This window comes from Notamacropus eugenii, chromosome 3 (genome assembly GCF_028372415.1).
Source record: "Notamacropus eugenii isolate mMacEug1 chromosome 3, mMacEug1.pri_v2, whole genome shotgun sequence".
NCBI lineage: Eukaryota > Metazoa > Chordata > Mammalia > Diprotodontia > Macropodidae > Notamacropus > Notamacropus eugenii.
This window is the reverse complement of record NC_092874.1, coordinates 30,945,829-30,973,061: the sequence shown is the minus strand read 5'-3', so window position 1 is coordinate 30,973,061 and position 27,233 is coordinate 30,945,829. Positions and strand designations below refer to the sequence as shown.

The 27,233-nt window shown below is 41.5% G+C and overlaps 1 protein-coding gene across 3 annotated transcripts in view; it reads left to right on the top strand.

The window, feature by feature from the left end:
- The window catches only part of UBE2E2 (ubiquitin conjugating enzyme E2 E2), a 409,163-nt gene that overhangs the window by 317,928 nt on the left and 64,002 nt on the right, over nucleotides 1-27,233 (top strand). The window lies entirely within an intron of this gene.

The window sequence follows — 27,233 nt, the reverse complement described above, 5'->3', positions numbered from 1 at the left end:
TCTCCTCAGTTGTAGTGAGTTGCCTAAAGTCACACAGCCAGGATGTTTTGGAGGCAAGATTTGAGCTCAGTCTTTTAGACTTTATTCATTATTTCATCTTGTTTCTTTTAATCAACTTAATTTTTTTTTTAGTACCCAGCACCTTCCTTCTTCTATAATTAATCAGATAACTAAGCTTCTAATACCTAACCCAGGCATTGCAAGGAGGGCTGTTTTAAAAGAACTGCATTTTTATTCTGTCGTTCCAACTGCTGATTATCCAGTTTTAAACATAGTTTTGACAAGAGTTTGACAACAGGATTTCTTCTGCTCCTAAATATGGTTCGACTCATTGTTCTTCCAAGGGGATTTTTCTTAGATAAGGTATTGATGAGGCCTTTTGTCTAGGCCTCATGTGAAGAGTGTAGAATTAGGCAGTATGGCATAATAAAAGGACACTGTCCTTATGGTCCGGAAAGACTTGGCTCTGACTCCTGCCCCGGAGAATACCAGCTTTTTGGCCCGGGCAAATCTCTCAGCTTCTAGGAGCCTCAGTTTTCTCTTCTATGAAATGGGGGTGATCATATCTGCATGGTATGAACTTCTCAGGGTTGTTGTGGGTATTCAGTGAGACAGTATATGTAAGGCACCTGGTGAATTGTTAAGCACTATTAGATGTCAGCAATTGTTACTAGTAGGAAGAACATCAAATTTAGATATCACTGGATCATAGATTTAGGGTTGGAAAGGAACTTAGAGGTGATGGAACCCAACCTCCTCATTTTCCAGATGAGGAAACTAAGGCCTCCCTGGAGAAACTAGAATTTGAAGCTAGGTCTTCCTGAATGCATCTCTCTCTCTCTCTGTCTCTGTCTCTGTCTCTGTCTCTCTCTCTCTCTCTGTCTCTCTCTCTCTCTCTCTCTCTCTGTCTTTCTCTCTCTCTCTCTCTGTCTGTCCCTCTGTCCACTGTACTTCACTGTCTTCATGATGAATCTAGAAGACAAAGTCTTCATTTCTACAACTGGAGAAAAGATTTAAAATGGAATATCCCTATAAGAAGTAGAAATAAGTGGACTTAAATTCATACTAAAATGTCAATAACTGATATCAGGCTCTTTCTGAGAACAAACCTGAGACGCAGAAAGATATGGGAAAAGAAGGAAGGAAAGAACTTCCCTGCTTGCCCATTTTGCCCAGGGTCCATGATGTTAAATGGAGGCCCAGGGCTGTTATCCCATGATGCTAGCTTATTTTTAGTTTGTTTCTAACTTGTTGACACCAATAATTAATTCTATATTGAATAGCTCACTAATGAGTTCTGGGTTTTGCCAGCCCTAAGCTAAATGAGAAAATTTTTTACAAGTCTTTTCCACACTTACTTGTGTCATAAAAACCACATATCCTAATAGCTTGGATGTAATACCCTGAATAAAAAGTCAGCTTTCAGAGCTGTGGGCAGTGTTTTCCATTTTAATTAAAAAATCTTAATTAAATCTTAACTGACTCACAACCTGGCTTTCTTTGCACTTAACTCAAGTCCATGATGCAGCTCTCGATCCCCAGCTTGGTATAGAGACTGTTGCACTTTAGAAACTGTTTTCTTGGTGCTTCAAGGTTTCATGCTGACACTTTCCAATGGTCCATCCCCAGCAGACCTTCCTTTGCCCCACAGATCAACGCTGAAGGCAAGCAAACTATTTCACAGACTCCATCTGGCAGTGCCACCACCACACTCCTCCCTGGTAGTCTGCCCCATCTCTAAAGAGAGGAAGGCTGCCTGTATGTGTGTGTCTGTGTGTCTGTCTGTCCATCTGTGTGTGTATGTCTTGCATTGCTCTCATGAGACCCACAACAATCAGTCGTTGCATTTCATCTGACTTCTGATGTCCGAATGCCGTTTTCGTTTACATGATTGCGAACACAGTGTATATTATTATCCATCATCCTGCTTTCTTCCTTCTGTGTCATTACATTCAACCCTTACCATATTTCTCTGAATTCCTTATGTTCACTGTTTCTTGATGAATCATAATGTACCATTACAGAGGCCACAATTTGTTTGCTCGTTCTCTGTTGGAATGATATCTGGTTTGTTTCCAGTTTTTTTCTATCACAAAAAGCAAACAAACCAAAAACACTATTGTCATCATTATTTTGATTTCTGTGGGATGTTTCTTTTTCTTGTGGTAGAGACTGAACAGTGGGGTCTGATCCATCAAAAAACATTCATAAAGCTGTAGGCCAATCGTTGAGGATACAAAGACATTGGTGGCACTATGCCTGCCCTCAACGAGCTTGTGTTTTATGGGGAGAAACCACATATACATATACATATACATATACATATACATGTACATGTACATATACATATATACATATATTACATATGTATGAGAGATATAAAAATAAATAGACACAATAGATAATAAATACATGTCAACACATATTTTCTACATATATAATATGTAGCTTGTAGTAGAATACAAAATTGTGTACCTATGCATGTGTATGTAAGCATATATATACATATATGATGGACATACTCAATATAAAGGAAACTAACAGAAGGCAATTTTATGTAGAAGCAATAAGAACTTTGGGAGAAAAGGAAGGAAACACATCTTTACTGTGCACCTACTATGTGCCAGGCACTGTACTGAACAACTGACAAGTATCTTATGTGAGCATCACAACAGCCCTAGGAGGCGGCTGCCATTGTTTTCCCCTTTTTATACTGAGGAAACTGAGGCAGACAGAGGTGAAGTGACTTGCCCAGGGTCACACAGGTCTCAGTCTGCATTTGAACTCGTTTTCCTGATCCCACATTCAGTGTCCTATCTCCTGAGCCACCAGCTCCTCCTCCTAGTCCCTTTTAATTCCTCCCTTAAACTTACCAAGCTAAGGGAAGGGGCCTGAGAGCTGCAGCTAAAATACAGCTTTCACAGATATTTGTAGTGTGCTCCAACTCCTCATTCTTAGTGATTGTCCATTCAGTGTTGACAGTGTTATATAAGCAATCGTTAGGGAGTCATCAGCAGTATAACACAAGACATGTATGTTCTAGAGTTTTTTCAGCTGTAAAAATGACAGGGTTGGACTAGGTCCCTCCTCCTTCTAGAATTCTGTGATTCTCAAGTCGATCAGGAAGTCTATTCTATCCCCAGGAATCTGGCCCAAAGGAGAGGCAGGAGAGTGATTAGAGGAGTGCTGTTCCCTGAGTCAGGAGCCCCTTGGATTCTGAGCCTGCCCCTGCCACACGCCAACTGAGCAGTGATGGGCACATCACTTTCAACCTGGGATCCTTGACTTCCCCATCTGTGAAATGGAGATAATAATGCCCTGAGCACCTTTCAGGGTTGCTTTGTGTAATAAGAAGATAACATGTAGAAAACACTTTGTAAATCTTTAAAATGCTCTGGACATGGCAGTTGTCAGTATTAAAGGTCTCCTTTCAAGATATCTTTTGTCCTTTGGCTCTGCAATAACCTTTGTAATCTTTTATGTGGCTGGATAGATCCATAGATAGATGGATAGACAGACAGATAAATACATACAGACAGACTGTATGAGAGAGAGAGAGAGAAATTGTGTTGTTGAATTCTTTCAGTCATGTCTGATTCTTCATGACCCCATTTGGGATTTTCTTGGCAATTCTTGGTATTCTTTGTTTTCTTGGAGTGGTTTGCCATTTCCTTCTCCAGCTCATTTTTACAGACAAGGAAACTGAAGCAAGCAGGGTGAAGTGACTTTCCCTAAGTCACCCCATTAGTAATTGTCGAAGGTTGGATTGGAACTCAGGTCCTTCTGACTCCAAGGCTGATGCTCTATCCACTGTGTCACTTAGCTGCCAAATAAATAGATAAGAAAACTGAGGGTTTATCAGAATATATGGCCAGAACTTTGGACCAGATGTTTAAAGTTCTCACTGCTATTAACAATGAGTTAATTGATAGTTGTGGAATGCCAAATTTGTCTGTCTAATATATGCTTTTGTATTTTAATGCTTGATGTCTAATTTATTCAAATATCTACGCTCTGAACAGGAGTTCCTAACCTGGGTCTGTGAACCTGCTTTTTGATCTTTAATACCTATTTTGCTATGATTACTGTTACCTTGGTCTTTTATTTTATGCAGATTTACAAACATTAATTTGAAAAGAGGTTCATCCATAGACTTCCCCAGACAGTGGCCCAAGACACACAAAAAAAGATGAGGAAACCATGTTTTAGAAAAAAATTCCTGAAACCTTCATCTACATATCTCAATTCAAAGGACAGCATATGTTAATAGCATTCTTGTTTCTTTATGCATGTGGTATTAGGACATTGCACTTGTAGCATTACCATATGCCCCTTGTCTTTATGTATAAGTATTCTCCTGAATTTTAAACTTCATGAGAATAGGAATCCTCTCTGTACTCTCTTTATATATGGTGTCTGGCATATTGAATGATTCAGTAATTCAATGATTCATTAATATGATGACCAGAATTAGGAATGTAGCAGTCCCTTTAGAACTTAGGCCTGATTAGACCACATCCATTTTTGCTCCTTCCAAGGTGCCACATGTTAAAGAGGATTTTGATCATCCCAAACACATTTAGAATGGATGATGGAGCTCACAACTCTGTCAAATCAAGCTTACCTGGTGGAAAATGAGAGGTATTTAGCCTGGAATAGAGAAGACTTTTGGAGAACATGATGAGTGCCTTCAAGTGTTTATTGGAAGGCTGGACCAGACTGGATTAGACTTGTCCTGCTTGGCTGCTTAGGGTCAGACCAGCTATGTCAGGAAATAGTAGCCTCTTCCCAAATGAGGGTCTTCAGGCTGAAGCTGGATGTCTCTTTGTTAGGGATGACATAGAGGGGACTTAGATTGGCCCTCTCCAATTCTGGACCTGAGGTTCTCAGATGCTATCCATGTCCTCCTGGATCTTATAGTGTAGCAAAACAAGATAATAAATGTCCCAAGATAACTGTAATGCAGAATAGAACAAGTAAATATGGTGATGACTGACTTCGATAGACTTAGCTCTTCTCAGCAATGCAAGGATCTAAGATAACTCTAAAAGACTCAGGATGGAAAATGCTATCCATCTCCGAGAAAGAACTGCCAAGAGATAGAGGTAGAGAAGCACCATACAAACAGAATTGCTGAATACCCTTCCTATGCCATGGCTAAATAAATCTCTCTAATTAAGTTTTGAATGAGTGATGATTGTTTCATTTCATTCTAACCTCAGACTTCAACTACCAGGAGACCAGCCTGAGTCAGGTACAGGTTACCGTAGTCACCTACTGTGATGGGGCAGGCAAATACAGGTAACGAGTACCTAATTTAAGGTGAGTATAGTGAGAGTAAAGACAAGGGAATGGAAATGAGAGAGAAAACAGAAATAAAAATAGCAAGGCTTAACAGCTGATTCTATGTGAAGGGCAAGGGAGGAGAAGTCTAAGATGGCCAATAGTTCAAGCCTAGATGACGGGATTGACCATTAACTGAATTAGAACAATTAGAGTAGGTTGGGAGGGAGGGACATGATGAGTTGAATTTAGGGTCTGCTGTTAATAAGACCCCCACGGGACAATTACAAATGTCCTTCTTGCTCCTAGGAGAAACCTCAGGCTGGAGAGACATTTGGGAGTCCTCCACATGGAGGGCACAGTTGAGGGTATTCAGGGTGGGTGATATCTTCAGAGAAAAGAAACAGGGACGGAATCCCTGAAAATGCCAACATTTCAGGAACAAGAGGAGAATATAGGAGAATGTTCTGGAAGCCAAGAGAGAAGCTCAGGTCCAATCAGAACCAGTCCAAAGCAAAAGAAGACACATGTCTTCTTGCATCCTTCTCTGAGTATGTCCATGTAATTTCTGTATTGCTCAGTGTTCCTCAGAATTTATGAACCTAACACATGAGATAGACAGAGCTTCTCTCATTTCACGTTTAAAATCATAGGACTTTTAGAGCTGGAAGGAACCTTAGACATTATCTGAGCTAAACCTCCCCAAACCCAGTTAAACCTTCCATTTTAAAGATGATGAAACTGAAACCCACAGAGGCTAAATAATGTACTGGGTCATTAGTCAAGGGGCCAGCGGCAAAACTAGACTGAATCCCATATTTTATGCTCAAATCCATACCCCCAATGCCCTCAGTTTACACAAAGGTCATAATGTAATGTTTAAAAACCAGCCATTTGAAATTCAGAAGGGGTTTTTCATGACAACAATGCTGTAAATGTATTTCAGTTCACAGGCTAACCCATTTGACCTACAAAGTGCTATAATGCCATAGAAATTAGCTTCCATTTGTAAAGGTTTTCTATGTAAAAATTTCTGCATTTCACCGAAGGATGTAGAGAACCCATCTCCCTAGATGCACTGTTGGCAGTGCTTATAACCTCTGTAATTGTTTCCTCCTTCACTTTCTCATAGCAGTGAAATGGGACTTTGGACACTCTGGGGCAAGACTGGACAGTAGGCAATGGGCACTGGACAGGATTAGCCATATCTCCTAGTAGCAAAGCAAAGGATGGTCAGGAATCCTGAAAATACTCTATGATGTAGGAGAAGAAAAAAATCTAGTGGAGGTTCAGAGGGGTGCCTCAGGCACAGTAGCTCAACATGAGTATCTCAAATGTTAATAAGTCACAGACTATCTGTATGCAGAATTTGGAACTTATGGAATTGATAAAGCCAGAAGCTGATTTGTTTCCTATAGCCTAAGGTGCTGAACTTAAGGCATCTGAAGTATTCACCAGGGAGGCAGCAGGATATTGAGCCATGGTTTCCAAACTTTGGGTTGTGTACTCCCAGGAAAAGCCCACAGAATCATTTGAAGGAATCTGTAAATCCACAAGTAAATCTACAAATGAGTAAATGTGCTTTCTGTAACCTAGACAGTAACACATCTTACTCCTGTATTTTAGGACTGGATCTGTGATTTTCCTGGTAGAGGGAATTCCCAGGTGAGGAAACACCCTTTACTATTGCAGTTTTACACCTCCTCAGCTGAGAGTCTTACAGAGTTGCTTAGAGCACTGAAAGATGAAATAAGTTGCCCAGGGAAATAGAGCTGGCATGTGACAAAGGAGAAGCTTCAACTCCAGTATGCCTGGACTGGAGAGCAATTCTATCTCCTCTTTGTTAGACTGCCACTTATGATTAGCAAAATAGACATTTGTTTAAAAACAGTTCAAAGAGACAATGAGTGCCTACTATGTGTAAAATAGGACAGATTCCAGGCTTATAAAAACAAAAAAACAAAGCAGCCCTTGACCTTTCCACTTACACAAGACTATAGGAAAAAATTTCCATTTTGTCACTAGAATATCCCCATATGGAAACTCCTTCCACCATAGATTAGTAGATAAATCCTTTAGAGTTGTGTAAAGTAATTGAGGACCTTATAACTAGTAAGTATAAGAACAAGATTGGAACCCAAGTCTTCCTAATTTCAAGCCCAGCACTGCATCCAGTGATTTGAAGAACAATGTTAGGATCATAGAGTTATAGACTTGGAGTTTGAAGGAATTTAGAGATCATCAGGTCCAACCCTTTCATTTTACAGATAAGGAAACTGAGGCTCACAGAGGTTAATTGATTTGTCCAAAGTTCCACAGGGAGTCAGTGGATGAGCAGGATTCCAACTCAGGTCCTCAGACTTCCAGATTCAGTCCTCTTTCCACTGTAGCATGGTGTTCTCTTCACAGCAGAAGTGGTGTCTGACTCAAACCTGGAAGGAAGGAATAAAGATTCTGAGGAGTGGAAGTGAGGAGGGAGGGAGTCCATTCATAGCTTGAGAAAACATCTAGTGCAATTGCACATAGGCAAGAAATGGCTATTTTGGACAATAGCTAGTAGCCTAGCTTAGCTAAAATGTAGAATATATGAGAGTAGTTGTATAAGACAAGGTAGGTGGGAGCCCAGTTGTTCAGGGCCATAAATGCCAGCTGCGAATTTTGTGTTTTCTCCTCTGGTCAAAAGAAGGTCTTGAGAAGGAAAATGGCAGTCACAGGATTGTAGATTTCAAGCTGGCTCTTCTCCTTTAGTGTCCACATTGTACAGATGAGGAAACAGGCTTCCGGAGGAAGGGACTTGCGCAAAGTTGTAGGTGTTCAAGCCATGGCATCTGCTCCGACTCCAGCGTATTTTTTGCTCTGCCTCACTGTTCTGCTCTGTTCCTTACAACAAGTATTTTGGTAAAACATGTGGGAGACTTTGGGAAGAAGAAAGATTGAAGGCAGGAAAACCAGTTAGGAAAATAGTCCAGTAACCAAGAGGTGATGAGTTCCTGCACCAGGGCAGCAGCCAAGTGAGTAGGAAAATGGGCAATGGATACAGGAGAGGTCATGGAGGTAAAAACAGACAAAATTTGGCAACCATCTGAGACTGGGAAAGGAGAGAGGAGAAGGGGTCCAGAATGATTCTGAGATTACAAACTTGGGTGCCCTGGAGAATGGTAAGGCCTTTGAACAAAATTGGTAAAGTTGGAGCAAGTCACCCACCCTTCCCAGAAGTAAGGAGCTTGAAGCAAGTTTGGGCAAGTCAATTACCTTCTTTGGGCCTTAGTTTCCTCATCTGTAAAATGAAAGGGTTAGATAAAATGATGTCTGAGACCCCTTCCAACTGTAACACCTCTAATTTGTGATAAGCAAAGAAAAATAGAATTCTAAAAAGATAGAAGTATTGCCTCAAAGCACCATGCCCTTGTTTCTAATCTGTAATAACTCTGCCCAATTTATCAGTTGATAAATTGTGAACTAAGCCCTTCTCTGGTAATCTCAGCACTGACAAGAGCTTGTTCCTCCCTATCTTGTCTAAAGACTTCCTGAAATAAAACACACACACACACACACACATACAGTTTCTCAAATTTTCTCATGTCTCATGTGAGCCCATTTATGCCAAGGAGCCAGGGGGAACTTCAAGGAGAATGTTGCCCCTAAAATCAGCAGCAGTAATGGTGAGAGGAGAAGGCGTGCTCCCAGGCACTGGAGCTCTCCAGGTGGGAAGGACAGGACCGGTAAGAATACATCAGAGGACAGCCCTGAAGGGGTTCGGGGTGGTCAAGACACACAGAATGAGACGTCTGTCTTCAGTCACAACCAGAGCACTGGTTTATCTTGTTTAGCTCCACAGTAGGAGGGTTTCTCTTGGGATGAGCATGGAAAGGCTTTGGTGCCAGAAAAGAAAAAAAAAGAAGGTAAACAATGAAAGAGTGAGAAAAACAGAGGAGAAGACAAAGAAGTCGACAATTGAATGTATTTTTTAAAAACAGTAACAGGCTTAGCTTCATATACAGTTGCCTTTTAAGTTCTTTGTATATTACAATGTTCATTTTTGTTGTTGTTGATATTCAGTTACCATCTCCATCCTACCATGACTTGTACAAGTTCCAGATCAGAACTAGGGAGAATTCCTCCTTGCCTACCCCCACTTCCAACTTGGCATCAGCCATTACCAAGAGCCTGCCTACCATAGGCAACAGATAATAAGAATCATTTCATGTGGAATCGTAGGTTTAAAGCTAAAGAGACCTTAGAGACCACCTAATTCAAACCTTCCATTTTATAAATGAGGAAATTGAGGCCGTAGGATGACTTGCTGAAGGTACCACAGGTGAAGTTTCACCTTCATGTAACAAGTGGCAGTGCCAAAATTCAGCACTAGGTCTTCTAACTCCAAATCTAACACTTTTTTCCAAAAAGTAATGAAACATGTTTCTGCCCTCAAGGATTCCAGTCTGAGAGGTACCCAGAGAGATATGTATTCTCACATAGCTGTTTCAGGCTGTTTGCCCCATGTCAGGAAAGCCAAGAGCTACATGGATAGGCCTGCATCCATTCGCTTCCAGGTTTTCCTTTCCTGAGGCCATGTCAGAGCCTGTGGCACAGTACCATGATGGTACACATGTGCACACTGGAAAATCCATTCTGTGCCCAGCTGGAAACCTGAGCAGAAACCCTGGCTGAGAAGTATGCAGAGGCAGCAGGAGCCTTCCAGGAAATTAGTACCCAAGTCTCCTGCCACACTGGCACCAATCTCCCCCCAAAGCTGAAGAATTAACTTCTAGAGAAACCCTTTCTTCATTTTCATTAGTAAGTTTGTCAGTCAGTGAGCAAAAAAGATTTCATCTGAATTCAAGAGAGGATTTTTTTCCTATATGGAAATAAAGGTCTGATTTCATACACAAAATTAGTGGAAACATGGGATTCTCTCTATAGAAGCTCTTCTAATAATGAGCTTTAGCTGGGTCATATTTATTCTGTGAAACAGGCACCTAAAGCTCCTGACTTTGCTTTGTAAATTTCTGTAGCAGTCCCCAAAGCTTTAACACCTGAAAACTTCACTAAGAGCTGGGACCACCGCTGTGTTTGGAAATGAAAGTGCGCATGTTTAAAAAGTGCATGTTTAACAAAAAAAAAAAAAAAAAAAAGATCAGCAAAGAGAAGTGTTCACAAAGGCCATAGATCAAAAGCAAGGAGAGAGGGCTCAGATACAACCCTCTCCTCTTGGAGATGTGGAAACCAAAGCCCAGAGAGGGCTCACGATCCCTCAAAGTCATACAGACAGTGAGAGTCAGGCCCAGGATTTGAACTGCCTTCAAACTCAGGACCAAAACTGAAAACGAATCTGCTTTATTTATTTTTTCCTGTTTGGTCAGGCTGCTTTTACTCATTCTGAATCTTTCTACGAGAGACAAGCCCACCCTCCAATTTCTTTAAGCAAATGTCATCTTATTCCAGCCTTTAATTTGCAAATTTGAATAATGTTATGATCATTTTACTTTCAGTGAAATACACGCTGGTGGTTCTTCCTGAATGGTGTTTGGTTTGATATACAGGATTTTGGATGACTATCTGCTCCCAAGTTATCACTTTGATTCCTAAAGGAAGTTCTTTTTCCTCTTTTCACCTTGTTCTATGCCCTTGAACTAAATTCAAGTTTGATTCTGAAGAAGGGGCAAAACTCCCAGCTCACTGCTCACCAGATACTTGAAATTCCTTGTTCTTTTGAAGTGGACCTCACTGGTCCTGCCTTAGAGCTCCAGAGATGCCTTCTTCTCCCCAAAAGAATCTTTCTGGAGTTTTGAGTTGCCTAACCTGCGTGACCAGTGGTCACACTGACATGAGGACCCTGTGTTACATCCACTGCCACCAAGCAGCCACTCCCCTGCCTTCCTGAGATCCCTCAGGATTCTACTGTAGGCCCACCAGGAGGGATCTCCTAAGATCAAAGCTGCCACTGACCTTAAATATAATAAAATAAAACTGAGAACCCCATCTGCCCCTCCCCCCCACTCAGTAATCCTCTGTGTGTGTGTGTGCACGCACGCATGCACATACACATTCAGTATCACTTCTTGGATAGCATGTCTTTGAGAATGGCTCATTGAAAAACCAGAAAATGAGTCTGTTCTTTCCTTTCGTTGAACACAGTGTTATTTTGTGTGTGTGTGGTCTCTTCACAGTAAGTATATGTGTTATAGTCATGAGTCATTGCTCTTCCTTCAAGCTCTCCCTCCTAACCTGTGGCTTGCGTTCCTTCCTTATTCCAAGCCCAGTACTGCGTCCTGTACACAGTGTCACCTCCACTTGCTGCATGGCTCTTTGAATTTTACTTTACTTTGGGTATTTGGGGAAATTGTATGTCGTAGTAGAAGAGAAGTTTGTTTTGGAGTTGGTCCGAGCATCTGGGTTCAAATCCTGGCTCTACCAGTTACAACCAGTGTGACCTTTGGATAGGTCCCTGGACCTCCCTAGCTCTCTGTTTCCTCACCTATAAAACGAGTGCATTGCACTAGAAGGCTTCTGAGATCTCCAGTTCTGGGTGTGTGCTCCCAGGTATGACTTGAAAAACCCAATTCATTGTTATTTGGGTTAGGGTTAGGGTAAGCTATGGGGATTGCACTGGATGACCTCTGTGGTCCCTACCAGCTGTGGCTCTCTGCTCCTGGAACCTAAGCACACCATCCTTCCAGACATCCAAAATTGTGTCTGGGGCTGCCTCCCATACCTAACCAGTTATACCCTGATCCTCCACGACTTGTTGGGGAGCTAGAGTATAACTCATCTCTCTGTGTTAGCACATTAACAAGCAAACACAAACCAAGAAGGCATGAATTCTTTTCTCAGCAGGTGAACTAACTAATTGCAAACAACCAACCAAGCTAGGATTGATCAGGGCCTCGCATTAGAGGCCCTGATCCAGAGCCTACGACACTTTCAGGTCTGAGAGTGTCATTTTTACTATACCCCTCAGAGGGAAGGGCTGCAAGGGTCATTAGCCCCATAGCCTGGATGGAGAAGTAGCCAATCAGCGACGTGAAGCCATTTGTCCTTGGTCTGTTAAGGGCCAAACCGCAGATCTGAAGTCAGGGCTACCGTGTGAGTGTTCAGGGCTCTGGTGGGATGTCCAGGGAACACAGACCACCTCTGAGCAGTTGAACAAGACTTTTGAATATCCTTTGAAATGTGGACAGAGACAACCTGCCTCCATTGTATGTTTTCCAAGTGACTTCTCACATACTTTCATACTTAAATGTTTGGCATAAGTGCTCCCTCCACCTTCCCAGAGCCCAACTACTCCCTTAGGTCAAGGGTTCCTAAACTGAGGTCCACACTCCCCAAGGAGTCCTTGGATAGATTTTAGGGTTTCTGTGAACTTAGACGAGGGGAAAATGACATCTTTATTTCAATGAAATTGATTTCCTTTTTAATCATCTTATTTCGTGTATTTAAAAACATGATTCCGAAGAAAGGAGGATCAGATGAGAGAGTCATCTGAGAAATGCACCAGGAGGTCATAGGTCAGTGGGTGCCACAGGAAGGGGCAAATGGAGGTGACAGAATAGCAGGGTCTCACAGAGAATGCAGGAGGAGCCCAGGAGCAGTTGAAAGGGACACCAACATGCCAAAGGTGGCAGATGGCCAGGAGAGGGGTGCCACCAGGGAGAGGAGTCAGTACGAGGAGGAGCAGGCTCTAGGCCTGAGAGGTCAACGCTTTCAACAGAGGTCCCTTGGAAACCATGGCTAGATATCCTGCTACCTCCCTGGTGTAGTCTGGTTGAAAATATTTTAAATCCCTTAAGTTCAGCACCTCAGGCTATAGGAAATAAATCAGTTATCATACTGATATTCCGAAAATACGTCATGTCATCCCCCTACTCAGAAATGTTCAGGGGCTTCACCTTGCCTCTAAGATAAAAATGGGGAACCCTCCGCCTAGTGTTTAAAGACTCCCATGATCTAGTTCCTACCCACTTCTCCACCAGGGCTTCTTCACCTTTTTTGTGTCCTGGACCCCTTTGGTAGTCTGGAGAAGCCTGTCGACCCCTTCTCAGAGAAGTGGTTTTAAGTAAATAAAATAAAATACATAAGATTCCAAAGGAAACCAATTATATGGCAAAACCAATGTCTATGTGTCTCTGTGCATGTATGGTATGACTCAAGCAAGATAATATGTGTAAAAGGTTTTGTAAACCTTAAAGCAGCATACAAATGCTAGCAATGATGACGATGAATATGAATAGTGGTGATGGTGGTGATGATGATGATGTTGATGGTGTGGTGATAAGGATGAGGATGGTAGTGGTATTGGTTGTGGTGACAATGATGGTGGGGATGAGGATGATGGTGGTGGTAGAGGTGGTGCATTCTGTAGCACTTTAAGGTATACCCAGCACTCTCCTCACAGCACTGCAACAGCAAGGGGTAGGTGATAAAAGTCTTATCCTTCTGTTGTATATAAACATAAACGTACTTGTCTCCCCAGGAGATCTAAACTCCTTGAGAGCAGGGACAACTCTGTCCCCCCAAGCCTACCACAATGCCTATTGAAATACTGGTGACTGGTTGATTCATGGGCTTAGTTCAGGTAGCCCCTCTTGCACAAGCCTTTACAGAGGATAATAAATTGAGAGCTAGAAGGAAACACAGATGTCAGTTAGTTTAACCCCTTCATTTTATAGATGAGGAAACTAAGGCTCCATGGAGGTAAAGTTACTTGCCAGAAGTTACAGCCAGTAAGTGTCAGAGCTGGCATTTGAACCTCATTCCTCTGACTACAAATGCAGTGGTCCTTTTGGTTGTGTCATGAGGCTTCTGATCCCCTCCAGTTTGCAATGTTCCCCTCTCTTCCCAAATTACCCTACATTTTCCTACAGTCATTGATTTGGCATTCCAGACACTTGAGAGATCTCTTATTTTATAGATGAAGAATCTGAGAAGGGGATTAAGTAATTTGCCCAAGATCCCAGAGGTTCCTCAAAGTGGATGTGGTGCCGAGATGGCCCCATGGCTTCTTTTGGCACATGTTGGATTCCCTGGTACAATGTAAGCTCTTGGTGTACAGGAACTGGTTTGGTTTTTGTTTTATTATACCCAGCATCTTGCACAGTGTAGATAGATGCATAATAAATGTTTATTGAATGAATAAATGAATCCTCTTTCCACAATGATCATTTTATCTTGATTACTGATAAGTATTTCATTTTCTTTGTTCTTCATTTTGTCTGCTTTGAGTGGGTAATTTGGACAAAATAAGATTTCAAAAGGGGAAGATATTGAAGTATTCTTGGAAGGAAATAAAATTCTTCACACGAATGTTCTCACTTCAGGAGTTGTAAGAACAGCAGTGTCTGCATTTTCATTAAGAAAAGTATTTATCAGTCCTTCTTAACCAAATATTTGACTCTTTAAAATTCATCCTACTGTACACTTGGTGTGATTTATTCAAAGAAGATACCTTGCATTGCTATGTGTCATTCTCATATTTTAGTAGCTTTCTCTTTTAAATTTTGGTGATGTAGAAAATATTCTTAATCCCACCTCTGTAATTGATCTTGTTGAATTTTCTAATCTCTACTGACCAAAAAAAAATCCATCATAAGATGTGAAAACGACTTTCAGTGAAGATTAGAGGAAAAGACTCCATTTCCTAAATTTCCCAGCCGCCGTGTGACCTTGCTTGCCCCTGCCCTCGCAGCTTCTGGAGGTTTTATAAGTGTCCTGTGTTGGCATCAGGATGGTCCTTCTTTTTAGCAATATCAGAGTAACGTCTATGAGCTCTTGCTTTAATAGATCTATTCAGTATTTCTCCATTTCATTGTTGGTAGTCTTCTCTCTACGCTGTTCTAGGCACTGGAGGGAGAGAAGTCCTGGGTCATAATCTCAGCACGGAAGGGACTTCCTGAGTCAACATTCGTTCATTCCTAGGGTCTCCAGAAGAAATCCCTTTCTAAATTCTCTTCATGGCTGTCCACACATCTGCCCCACTCATGAAGTAAATCTAACGTTACCTAGAAAACAACCAACAGTTTATTGCTTCTGTTCAGTTGTTAGCTTTTAAAAGCAAATATTTGTTCTGCCATAGTAGCCAGTGTTCTGAGATAGAATCATGTTTGCAGCACACTGTAGGAAGGAAAGAGAAAAGCAGCCGACAATGTTTATTTAAAAACACTGTTTCAGATTAGCCTGGAGGATGAGAGAGCCAGGCGCACACAAGAAGCCCGAGATGCAATTGGGAGTGCCCTGCATTCACAGCTGTTGGGTCACAGCTTTCTGTGCATTCTCATACAAGCACTGAACTTTCTGACGATGCCCAATACTAAACGCTGTGGAAGGCAGGCTCTTAAAAAGGTACTTTCTGAGGCACTAGGTGTTCGTCTGTCATCCCCATTCACTCCAAGCAATGTTTATTAAGGCCTCTTAAATATAAGATGGGAAACAACGTGGACAAGGAGACAGAGACAGAGAGACAGAGAGAGCCTGCACACTTCAGAATCAGAAGGGCCTCCGTTCCAGTCCATTCTCTTGTACTTGTATACTACCCTTAAAGGTCTCAGTCCAAAATTCTAGCCAACTCTCAAAAGTGAAGTTGTAGCACAGTTACTGGTCTGCACTGGGAGAGGGCGTTTTCAGTTGGAATCACAGGTCTGGTCAAAAAAGAAAGGTCCTGAAAATAGCATCATCGCTGTCTTCTTGGACTGTACGGTCATTTTTTTAATAGTCTGTAAATGAGCATTTCTTATGTACCTACTCTGTGCCAGGTCCTGTGCTAAGCCCCCATTCTCAAGAGGCCCGCAGTCAAATTGAGGGAATAACCTGTGAACAGCCGCATGTAAACAAGTTACAAGAGATGCTTGCTAACCGTATACAGGAGATAAGTCTCTGGGGAGAAAGAAAGTTAATAAGCGTATATATGTCAATCTGTAACTACATACGGGACATATGTATTATATCCCATATATATTTGTATATGATGTATATGTCCTGTATGTAGTTACATATAGAGTGTGTGTGCGTAGTGTATGTATCTGCATATAACTGAAATATATCCCAAATATAGTTAATATATATCCTGTATAGTTAATAGCATGTTACATAAAATAATTTTATATACCGTACATATTTTTACATATGATATATATAAATATATACTTGATAAATTCACTATACATAACTATACAGGATATATACACACACATACGTATGCATTCATTTACGCGCACACACACACACACACACACACATAAAATGGAGGTAATCAACAGAGAGAAGGCATTGGAATTCAGGAGCATTGGGAAAGGCTTCTTGCAAAATGTCATATTTTCCCTGGAAATCGAAGGAAGCCAGGGGCTAGAAGTGAGGAAGGAGGGGATGTCAGGAGACAGCCAGGGAGGGCGCTGAGAGCTGGAACTGGAGCATCCGAGGCTGTTCTAGGAGCTGCAACTGCATAAATGTCATTTTTTTAATGTGACCTTGATGAGCATGAACAGGGATGCACATTTCCCTGATATTTCCATCTCCGTTTCTTTTTTGCCCTCCCCAGGCCCTCTCACAACTTTCTCCTCCAAAAACCCAAGATGTTTTTAAATGTGAAAGCCCTAGTAGAGGGCATAAGTCCAGTGAAGCAAAACACATTCACACTTTAGTCTCATCTCAGAATGTTGCTAAGTTTGTGCTGTGATGTATCACTTCTCCTCTAAGAGATGGCAAGTAGTGTCAGACTGCTGGAGCCTTGACTGTTCGTTTTTTAAATTAGTTTTATTATTATCTTTCCTCCCATCTTCCCCACACACACACAGGAAATAAAGGGAGGGGGGGACAGAGTGAGGGAAGGAAGGAATATTACACAAGTTATATCAGTCAAGCAAAACATTCCCATGATGGTTATGTCCAAAAATGAAATGAGGATAGATTTATTTCACAGACATGAAAAGACTTGTATGAACTGACACAGAGTGAAATGTGCAGGACCAGGGAACAATTTATACTATAACGTCAATATTATAAAAACAATTTTGAAAGATTTAGGCACTCTTATTATTTTAAGAACAAAACTCAAAAAAATCCTCAAACTGTCTTAGAGAATGCAGATTATCCCTTAAATAAAGGAATCGTTTTTCTTTAATAATTTGTTATTGCTCTTGTTAGATGGGATGGCTTTCTGGGAAGAAGAGGGTTACAGGGTAACTTTTAGGTGATGTAAAAACAACAGATCTCACTAAAATCATCTTTTAAAAAGATCCCCTGCTTCGGCTGGATCCAGGGGGTGGTGGAGCTGATGGTCGGCAGAGATCCAGCAAAGGATATGTCAGTCCTTGCACAGACATTTTAGTTCTTTAGTTCTTCTCCCTGTGTCTGTCTCTCTCTGTCTATCTGTCTCTGTCTCTCTCTCTCTCTCTCACACACACACACACACATGCACACGCACACGCACACACACCCCTCTCTCTCTTGGGCTTCACTCAGCTTTCCTTACTGTCCGCGATCACACCAAGCTAAGGTCCGTAGGAAGGTCATCTCATAGAAGGCTCTCCCTTCGGACCCTCTGCGTTTCTCTCAGTTGCGTTCTCTCACACGGAGCCCCACGCCCAACCTGGTTGCTGCTTCATTGGCTTTGCTCCCTCCTTACGGTTTCCATCCTTTTCAGAGGCTGTTGTTGCCCTGCTTCACCTTAGCACTTCTTTGCTCACGGTGGAAGCTCCTCCAGGGGTAGCAGAGCTGCTCTGGATACGTGTTCCTGCCTTCCCTGATGCCCGTTTGAGATGTAGACCTTCAGCCACCATAAATGCTCTGTCTTTTTCAAATGATGTTTCTTTTGTCCCTTCGAACCCTCCAAAAGTGTGGGCATCCGGCCAGTTTCATAATCCTTGTTAATTTACTGTATCATTATCAGAACTAGGCATTGCTGCCCTTTGGACAGCCTTCACACAGTGTTTGCACGAACAGTCGAGGCTCCCATGGAACATGGAAGTGTTGGCATTTCTCCCTGGCTGTGACCAGCCCTGTGGGCTGCGTTGCACAGACTGTGAATCATTGACCTCCACGTTTCTTAAAGATAAATTCGCTGCACTTTCCATGTCTACCACTTTTTTTTAAATGTTACCAGCCATTATTTCCTCACAGATGGGAAGAGCCTTTATTTTCTCTTTTCTTTGGTAAATCTGTAAATATGTTGCATCTTGTCAGGACATCTTTTGTGAGACTTAGATGCGAATGTTTAAAGGATGCGCTTCTCCTTCTGTGCATGTTTATGTCATTGTCTTTAATTTAACAGCCAGTGTCATATGGTCAGCCATTTATTATGCACTTTACATGGTAATCCATTAAGGATCTCAGCTGTTGTGCTGGCTAATTAATTGTTATTGTGTATGGTACACTTTTGTAGTTCTAAAGCAGAGATGAATCACCCTGTCTCCAGGATGGAGCTTCAGTGGACATCTGTTAAGTCCTGACGACACCCCCTCCCCCTCCCTTTACACAGACACTAATTAATAAATAAGTGATGTTCTGACAACATACCACCACATCATGGGCTTAAGTTCAGGCAGCCAGAGCTGCTGATTCTGGGCTTTGATGGCCAAGATCACCTTCCTCTGCTTCTTACTACTGGGTCTTTTGGCAAGATTGGGTTGAAAGAGCTTTCGGGTTCAGGTTTACTCATTTGATTGTTCACTCAGAAGGTCTTCCCTAAGCTCCTTCTGTGAACTCGGCAATGGGAATGCTTGAAAAAGCTGTTGTGCTTATACTTGACTAAGGTTGCCCAGAACCTTACTAATTTTCTTGGTTTCTCTCCTGTTCTAGTTGACTGTAGCCCTTTTCTAACTTGAAATCATAGGATATTGGGGAGAGAGAGGGAGGAGAAAGGAAGAGAGTAAAGGGGAGAGAGAGAAAAAGAAGAAAAAGGAGAGAAAGGAAGAAAGAAATAAAAGAAAGAAAGAAAGAGACTTAGGGCTAGAAAATTTTGAAATTATCTGCTCCAACTTCTTCCTTTTAAAGATAGAAAAATGGAAATCCAGTGAAAGGAAACGACATAAAGAGCATGGAGTCCTGTGCTTGGCACTCTAAGAAAATCCAAAAGAAAAAGAAGGTTTTAGATCTCCTAAAATATGAGGCTTCTAAGGGCACCGTGGTAACGATAATAACAATGATGATAGCTAGCATTTCTGTAGCAGTTCGGCTTGCCAAAATCTTTACAAGTATTATCTCATTTAGTCCTTACACCAGTCCCACAAGATAGATAGCTCTTATCATCATGTTATATATGAGGAAACAGAGAGAGATTAAATGGCTTGACAAGGTCCACACAGCTAGTGAGTATCCGAGGCTAGATTTGAACTTAGGTCTTCCTGAGTCCCAACACCAGCTCTCCATCTGCTTTGTTGCCTGAAATTTGTACTTAGATCTTCTGGCCCCCAAGCCAGTGTTCTTCCTACTGGACCACACAGCCTCCCTTGCTCAGAATTGTCTCCATTAGTATGCTTTTTTTAATATATAGAGTCCTTTTTTTTTTCTTCCTTCCTTCCTTTCATTCCTTCTTTTTTTTGTCATACCTGTGCCTTTTTTTTTCAACTGCTTATTGACAATGGTCTTAAATTTGGAGGTGTTTCAGTGCCTGGAGATAGCCTTGAGTTTTCAACTCTGGTGGATCCTATCCAACTGGAAAGACTTCACCATAGATTATGTCTTCTTCTAACCAGCTTAGCTACATTTGGAGGAACTCATCTCAATATTAGCTAAAGGTGGTGGAGGAGAGAGGGGAGAGAAGAACTTTTTGCTTGAGTCAGCTCAGCCTTCTCCTTAGTTCAGAGTTTCCAATTTGGGGCTCACATACTCTTAGAGTATTAGAGGAACTTGTCAAGGGGGTATAAGAATTATTTGGTAAATGACTATATTATCCTATTAAAATATTTTAAAAGGAGGAGTGTTAGTGAAAAAAATTCATGGTTTGGAAAGAGAAGGGTGAAAAGGAAGCAGCAAGGGTGGGGTGTAAGGTGAGAAAGAGAAGCAACAGAACAGAAAAATCAGAAAGAAACAAATAAAGAAATAAAACCTTATTTGCCAAAACCAGATAAACGAGGTGTGGACGTGAAACCTTTTCTTTTTTTCATATTGAACTAGAAAAGAATCAAGAAGTGATCCAGTGAACAACAAGCTAATTATTCTTCACAAAAATCAGAAACTCCAAACTAAAATGTTAGTGTACCTTTGGAGAAGTATATTCTCATTTTACCTCATTTGTTCATAGAGCTTTAATCCCATTTATAAACAATTTATCTCAGAGAAACAGATCTCAAATTCAAGGCAAGAAAAAAATCAATGCTAAGAATTATATACAGCTATCCCTTTCAAGAACTATGACGAGGATAAACCTCTTGATTGGCAAATAAAAACAGAATAAAAGATCTCACTTATTTATTTGACCATGTTTTTGATAATCGCATTTTAGGAGCCTAACTGTAGATCTGGAAGTAAGGGTGTGTGAGAACTAGCTTTAATCTCAGATCCAGTTGTTGAATTTTCATTGTGAAAATGAAGTCTACAAATGAGGACTTGGTTTATTGTTTTGTTGATTATTTCCAGATTTTTAAAAATAATGGAGAAAATGTTACTAATGAAAATTAAACTAAAAAGTGTATCCTGCTTACTTTTTTTTTTTCTGGAAAGCTGGTTGTTAAATATTTGCCAGCACTTTGCTGGCTGCAAAGGACCTTAGAAGCCCAAAACTTACTTCCTTTTGTACTGAATGGAGGTTATGAGAAGGCTTATTGAAAGCCAAGGAGATAATGGGACCAAAACTGGTTGGGAGCCCCTGCCTTAAGTCTTAGAAGAAGGACCATGGGGGTGCAGTGGATAGACTTGACCCCAGAGTCAAGAGGACCTAAGTTCAAATGTGGCCTTACACATTTACTAGCTATATGACCCTGGGCAAGTCACTTTATCTCTGTTTGCCTGTTTCCTCAACTGTAAAATAGAGCTGATAACAGCACCTACCTTGAAGAGCTACCATGAAGATCAAATGAGATAATGTTTGTAAAGCACTAAGTGGATCACCTGGCACCTAGTCGGCATTTAATAAATGCTTATTCCTTTCACCTTCCCCTAGAGTAACTATGGCCAGTTTTGGCAGGCAGAGGACCCCAATCAATTAAACCATAACTTGTTGAATTATTGAAGAAGGAGCTTCATGGGTATCTTTTTTTATTCAATACACTTGTTCCTGATAAGTTGCCTGGACGTAGAATTTTCATAATTAAATCTTAAATAAATCTTAAATAAATTAAATTAAATTTATTAATAATAGATTCCCTGGGGGAGCTTACTCTTTAAAGTATCTCAGACTAAATTCTATTGCCAAGCCAACATGGCATGATTTAGATGCTTACTAAAGCTGTTGTTGGGTTTCCATAGAAGGAGAGCAGCTTGTCCGGTGCTCAGACAGGATGTGTGCCCTTTCATTTCAGGGCTTCCGGCTTGCCCTGTTCTCTTTCTGAAGAGCTCTCTTAAGTGATGTCCTTGAGGGAAGCTGCAGTCCGGTGGAGGCAGGTGCCATCCATGCATAGGAAGCTGCCTGGGTGCTGAGGCAAGCTAGAGAAATAAAGCTGGTTCCCTTTTCAGGAGATGAGGGGGAAAAAAATGACAGCTTTTTTTCAAAAAAGTCCTCCTTCTAGAAACTCCAGGAAGATTGTTTTTCTTTTCTTCCTTTTTTTTTTTTGGAGAGGGGGTTTCAGATCTTTGTTTTCATCATGGTAGAGTCCTCTCAGTGAGGAATTCCCTTTATCATGGCAGAAATGCATCTCGGCAAATTACAACTAGGTCCTGAAGTTGTGTGCGTGGTATTTAAATTCATGTCTATTTAAAATTAGGGGCAGGTAGATAGTACAGTGGATAGAGTGCTGGGCCTGGAGTCAGGAAGACCTGAATTCAAATCCAGCCTCAGATATTTACTAGCTGTGTGTCTCAGTTTCCTCCTCTGTAAAATGGGGGTCATAACAGCACCTCCCTCCCAAGTCTGTCTTGAGGGTCTGAGATAATAGTGCTAAGTCACTCAGCACAGGCCCTAGCACAGAGGACCACTATGTAAATATTGTGGTTATAACTGTCTCTTCCTGGGGTGGTTGCGAGGATCAAACGAAATATTTGTAAAGCACTTAGCACAGTGCGTGGCACATAGTAAGCACTATGTAAATGTTAGTGATGATGATAATAATGATTTAAAATATGGCCATTGGTTCCAACACTATGGAAATTTGAATAATTTATTATTCATGTCTTAGAGACTGGCCTGGGATAGACACAGGTTTAAGTGACTTGCCCAGGATCGTATCACAGGAAAGAGTAGAACTCAGGTCTTCCTAAAGCCACTTCCATCTACTCTTTCTCTTAAAAAGATTTTATTGATGAAAATTTCCAAGTTATAAACATTTTCCAAAAAAATTTTAAAACTTAATTTTGAGGGGAAAGCTTAAGAAATTGCTACTAATCCACAGAGAGAGAAACCCACTCAGAAGGCTGACCTCTCTCCACTTTAGAAGTTCTAGAATGCCAGGGCTAGGAAGGACCTTTGAGGTCCAGCAATTCCATTGAACAAATATTTCTTGAGGGTTTGGCCCCTTTGATTTCCAGTGGAAGAAGTGACTGCCTGGAGAAGTGGAAACTTGCCTGAGGTTACCCTGGGTGGTGGGGGCAGGCCTGTGCTCAGGTTTTCTGACTCCCCAGGCCCTGATTTCTGCATTAGACCAAGACCAACAGGCAGGGGTTGGCTCAGGGGAGCGCTGGACAAGCAGGCTTTGGAGCAGCCGTCAGGAGTCACATCAGGCAGATCACTTAGAGATCTGCCGTGGGACTGACCATGGAAGGGACCATTTTTCTCCCCCAAAATGAGAGGGTTTGTTTTTGGTTTTTTGTCTTTTCTATCCTGTCAACAGTTGCACTCAGGGTTTTAGTTGCAGACTTCTCCAACAAGTTTTAAGAAAAGAACTGCTGAAGATGGAAGCCTGCTTGTTTTCACTTGGGTTTTTTGTTTGTTTTTTTCTTTCTTGTGGTTTTTCCCTTTTGTTCTGATTCTTCTTTCACAACCTGACTAATGTGGGAATATGTTTAACATGATTGTTCATGTATAAAAAAAGGAAAGGACTTCTGGAAACTGAAATCATGGAGGAAAGAAGCATCTCTTTAAAGAATTGTTCGAGTGAGTTCTGAAATGACAGTAAACCTCAGTCCGCGCTGAGCGCCGTTAACTCTGCTCTCCTGAATTACGTGATACACTGATCCATGACAGAGGGACTCAGAATAGTTCCTTGCCAAATCTCTGTGGAAAAGAATTTTTCTGAAGGGAGTGTATTTCTCACTGGTCTCACATGTTTCCATTAAAATCTCACTCCCGTTTCTCTCCATGCCAGGACTTCCTTTTTTTTTTTTCTTTTTTAGTATATGAAGGTTTATTTTGACTTGCTCTGAAAGGTGATGCTGGTTGTTGTCGTTCCGTAGCTTTTCAGTCATGAACCATTTGGGGTTTCCTCAGGAGAGATCCTGGAGGGGTTTTCCATTTCCTTCTCCAACTCATTTTATAGAGGACAACACTGAGACAAATAGGGTTAAGTGTCTTGCCTACGGTCACCTACCTAATAAGTGTCTGAGGCAGGATTTGAACTCAGGAAGATGAGTGTTCCAGACTTTACACCTAGCACTCTATCCACTGTGCCACCTAGCAGCATGTGTTGAAAAGTACGGGTGTTCAAACAAAGACCAAGAGTATGAAAAAGAAAGTAAGAAAAATGAGAGATTTTATATGATTGTACATGTATCCAATCCAAATTAACAAGTGCTGTATTGATTAAGCATCTACGATGTGTGAAGTACTACTCTACACACTGGGGTGACACAATTTAAATTAAATTAATCTCTGACTACAAGGACTTTCCGTCGCACTGTGGGGGCAAGGGAAGGGTGGGTGATGCAGCATGGAAGCTGGCAACATGGATGGCACCCATGGCTTGGGGTGGAGCATCAGGTTGGAAGGGCCCCTGAGCTGAGCCTTGGAAACAGTCATGTTACATTGTCCATAGGGAAAAGGGTGCCTGAAATGCAGAATCTGTGAAGGGGAGGAGAATGCCATGAGCTCAGAATGGGATTCTGAGAGATTTCCATGTTCTCCTAGAAAGGATGAGGAGCCATATGGCCTGAGCCAGGGAGTGGCAGGCTCAGATACTCCTGGGAGGATATGGTGGCATCGGGGCAGGGGATGGATGGAAAAGGGAGAGAATGAAAGCCAGGAGGCCTACCGGGGGCTCTCTGAACCCTACGAGCAAGAAGGGACAAGGGCCTGGCCATGGGCACTGTTATTGGAGCACAGAGAAGAGTCTCCCGGTCCATCTTGATTATTTCCAATGTATCCTGCGTTTGACTTGTTTGTGCACAGTGGGCTGCATGTTGCCTTCTGAGAGCAGAAACTCTTCTTGCCTTTCTTTGTATTCTCAGCACAGTAAACTCTTAATAAAGGTTTATTGACTGACTGACAGAAAAGGGAGAGAGAATCAGCAGTATTACCGCCTCTGTTATCCACCCCAAATATATATTCCATACATGTTACGTGTATGTAATACATAGTATATATCTGCGCAGAGTTGGGACTCACGCCATCCCAGCTTCCTTCTTTACCATGTGTGTATCACGACCGTTGCTATTACCGTCGTTTTTTACTTATGGCAGTCCACTCATCTGTAGTTCTCTGGTTCCCATTCTCTTCACTGGGAGGTCCTTGAGTGCAGAGACTGTCTTTTGTCTTTCTTTGTATCCCTGCGCTTAACATGCCTGGCGCACAGTAGGGGCTTCATAAATCTTTGTTGACTAACTGATTCTATATCTTGCCAAAATTTTCTGAAATTTTTGAATTCATTGATCTTTATTACTCAGTAATATGCAGATTTTATTCCTCTGATGATGTAATACCATAAGGATCAGCCCCTCATTTCAACAAACATTTAATAAGTACCTTCTGAGTGCTATGTCCTGTCATAAGCCCATAGGTTTCAGCCTAAAAATGAAAGTCTCTGCTTTCAAAGAGCTTGCATTTCATTGCTGGGAAATAACAAGACTTTCTAAAAAGCTAAATTAGGCCATTTAAAACACATTTTTAAAAACATAATGATTAAAATTATTCTTGCCTGACACATAGTAAGCACTTGGTAAAACACTTTGTTCAAGCTTTGTTGATATCTGGAAACAGGTGATATCTGGTTAAAATTGTTACTATATTTAACCTAAATATGTGATTTTTTTCCCCAAAGCACTGGTGATACTTATTAATTTGCTCAACAAAAAATAACTAAGTGCTTTTTCTGTGCCAGGTGATCCTGGGCACTGGGACTAAAAAGGGCAGAATGATACAATCCCTAACCTCAAGGAGCTTATGTTCTACTGGGGCTGTGTGGCATCCCCTGAGAGAATTGTAATAAAAAGAGGAGACATTGGGACATAGTGCTCTGGGAAAACCTGAGGATGGGAGAGCGCATCGCAGAAAAGATGGTGCCTAAACAAAGCCATGAATGAAGAGATTTATGAGGGGTGGAGATGAGGAAGAGACTTTAGCCCCAGGCATGATAGAGATGATGTGAGAAGTTGGGGGCCAGTTGGCTGGCCTGATTGGTTAGAATATAGAGTGTGTGAAGGAAAATTATATGAAATAAGGCTGAGATAGAGACAGACTATACAGGGCTTTCACTGTCAGCCTGAGGAAATGGTATTTTCCTTTGGAGGTAATAGGGAGCCATGAAAGTTTATGAGAAAAGATGGGACATGATCAGAGCCTAAGATTTAGGAAGATTATTTGACCAGCTCTGTGAAGGATGAAATGAAGAGGGGAGAGACTGGGATCAAGGATAACATGTGTAGTCCATGAGAGAATCACGCTAAGTCAATAAGCATGCCTAGTAATAATTATAATTTGTTATTATTATACCTAACATTTATATAGGCTTTTTAAGGTTTGTAAAACGCTTTTTATAAATATAATTTCATTTGATCCTCACAACCCTGACTAGTAGGTGCTGTTACTATCCACATTTTATACATGAGGAGACTGAGGCAAATAATGATTAAGTGACTTGCCCAGGGTCACCCAGCTAGCAAGTGTCTGAGGCCAGATTTGAACTCAGGGCTGTATCCACTGTGCCACCTAGGGGCTTGTGCTTAGTGCTGGAAATACAAAGGAAAGACAAAAAACAGTCCCCTCTCTAATGGGGGGGACAACATGCAAACAACTTTGTACAAGCAAGATGCCTATAGGGTAGATTGAGGTGATCTCAGAGAGATGGTACCCTCATTAAGGTGAGGAGGTAGTGGAAGGAAGGAAGTGAGAAAGTGACAGAGGCAACAGATATTATGGAAGTAGACCTGAACTGACCTGGTGACTGATGGGATAGGAGAGTTGAGAAAGTAAGAAATTCCTGGGCTGACTCCAAGGTTAGAAACATGGTGGCCGAGAGGTGCCCTCCACAGAAACAGGGAAGCCTACTTTAGGAGTTTTCAATGGGAAGGTGATGAGTGTTGTTTCTCAGGGAGGTCCAAGAACTCAGATGCCCCTGGGTGCTTTTGTTCTTCTGGATGATCTTATTTGTTTTTTTCTTTTCCCACCTGTTTCTGGGCCTGAAGCCTGTATGGACACTCAAAAGTCCTAAAGACTGGTCTCTGGCATTAGAGATTTTGTTGTTTTTAACTTAAAGTTATTTATTTTAGTCAACATTGATGTAGAGCAACTGTATTGGTTTTCAGTGTGAGTTTTCCATCTTCTTCTCACCATTCATCAACAAATCAAGCTGTATAAAACCTAACTTTGAAAATAGAAATTCCTTGGCAAACAGAGGCCTGTGACTCAAGATGGTTATCAAAGCCTAGGCAGCACACTCATCCCAAGAAAGGAAGCCAAGATTGGACTGACCATGGCTTCCTCCAAAATGGGCATCTTG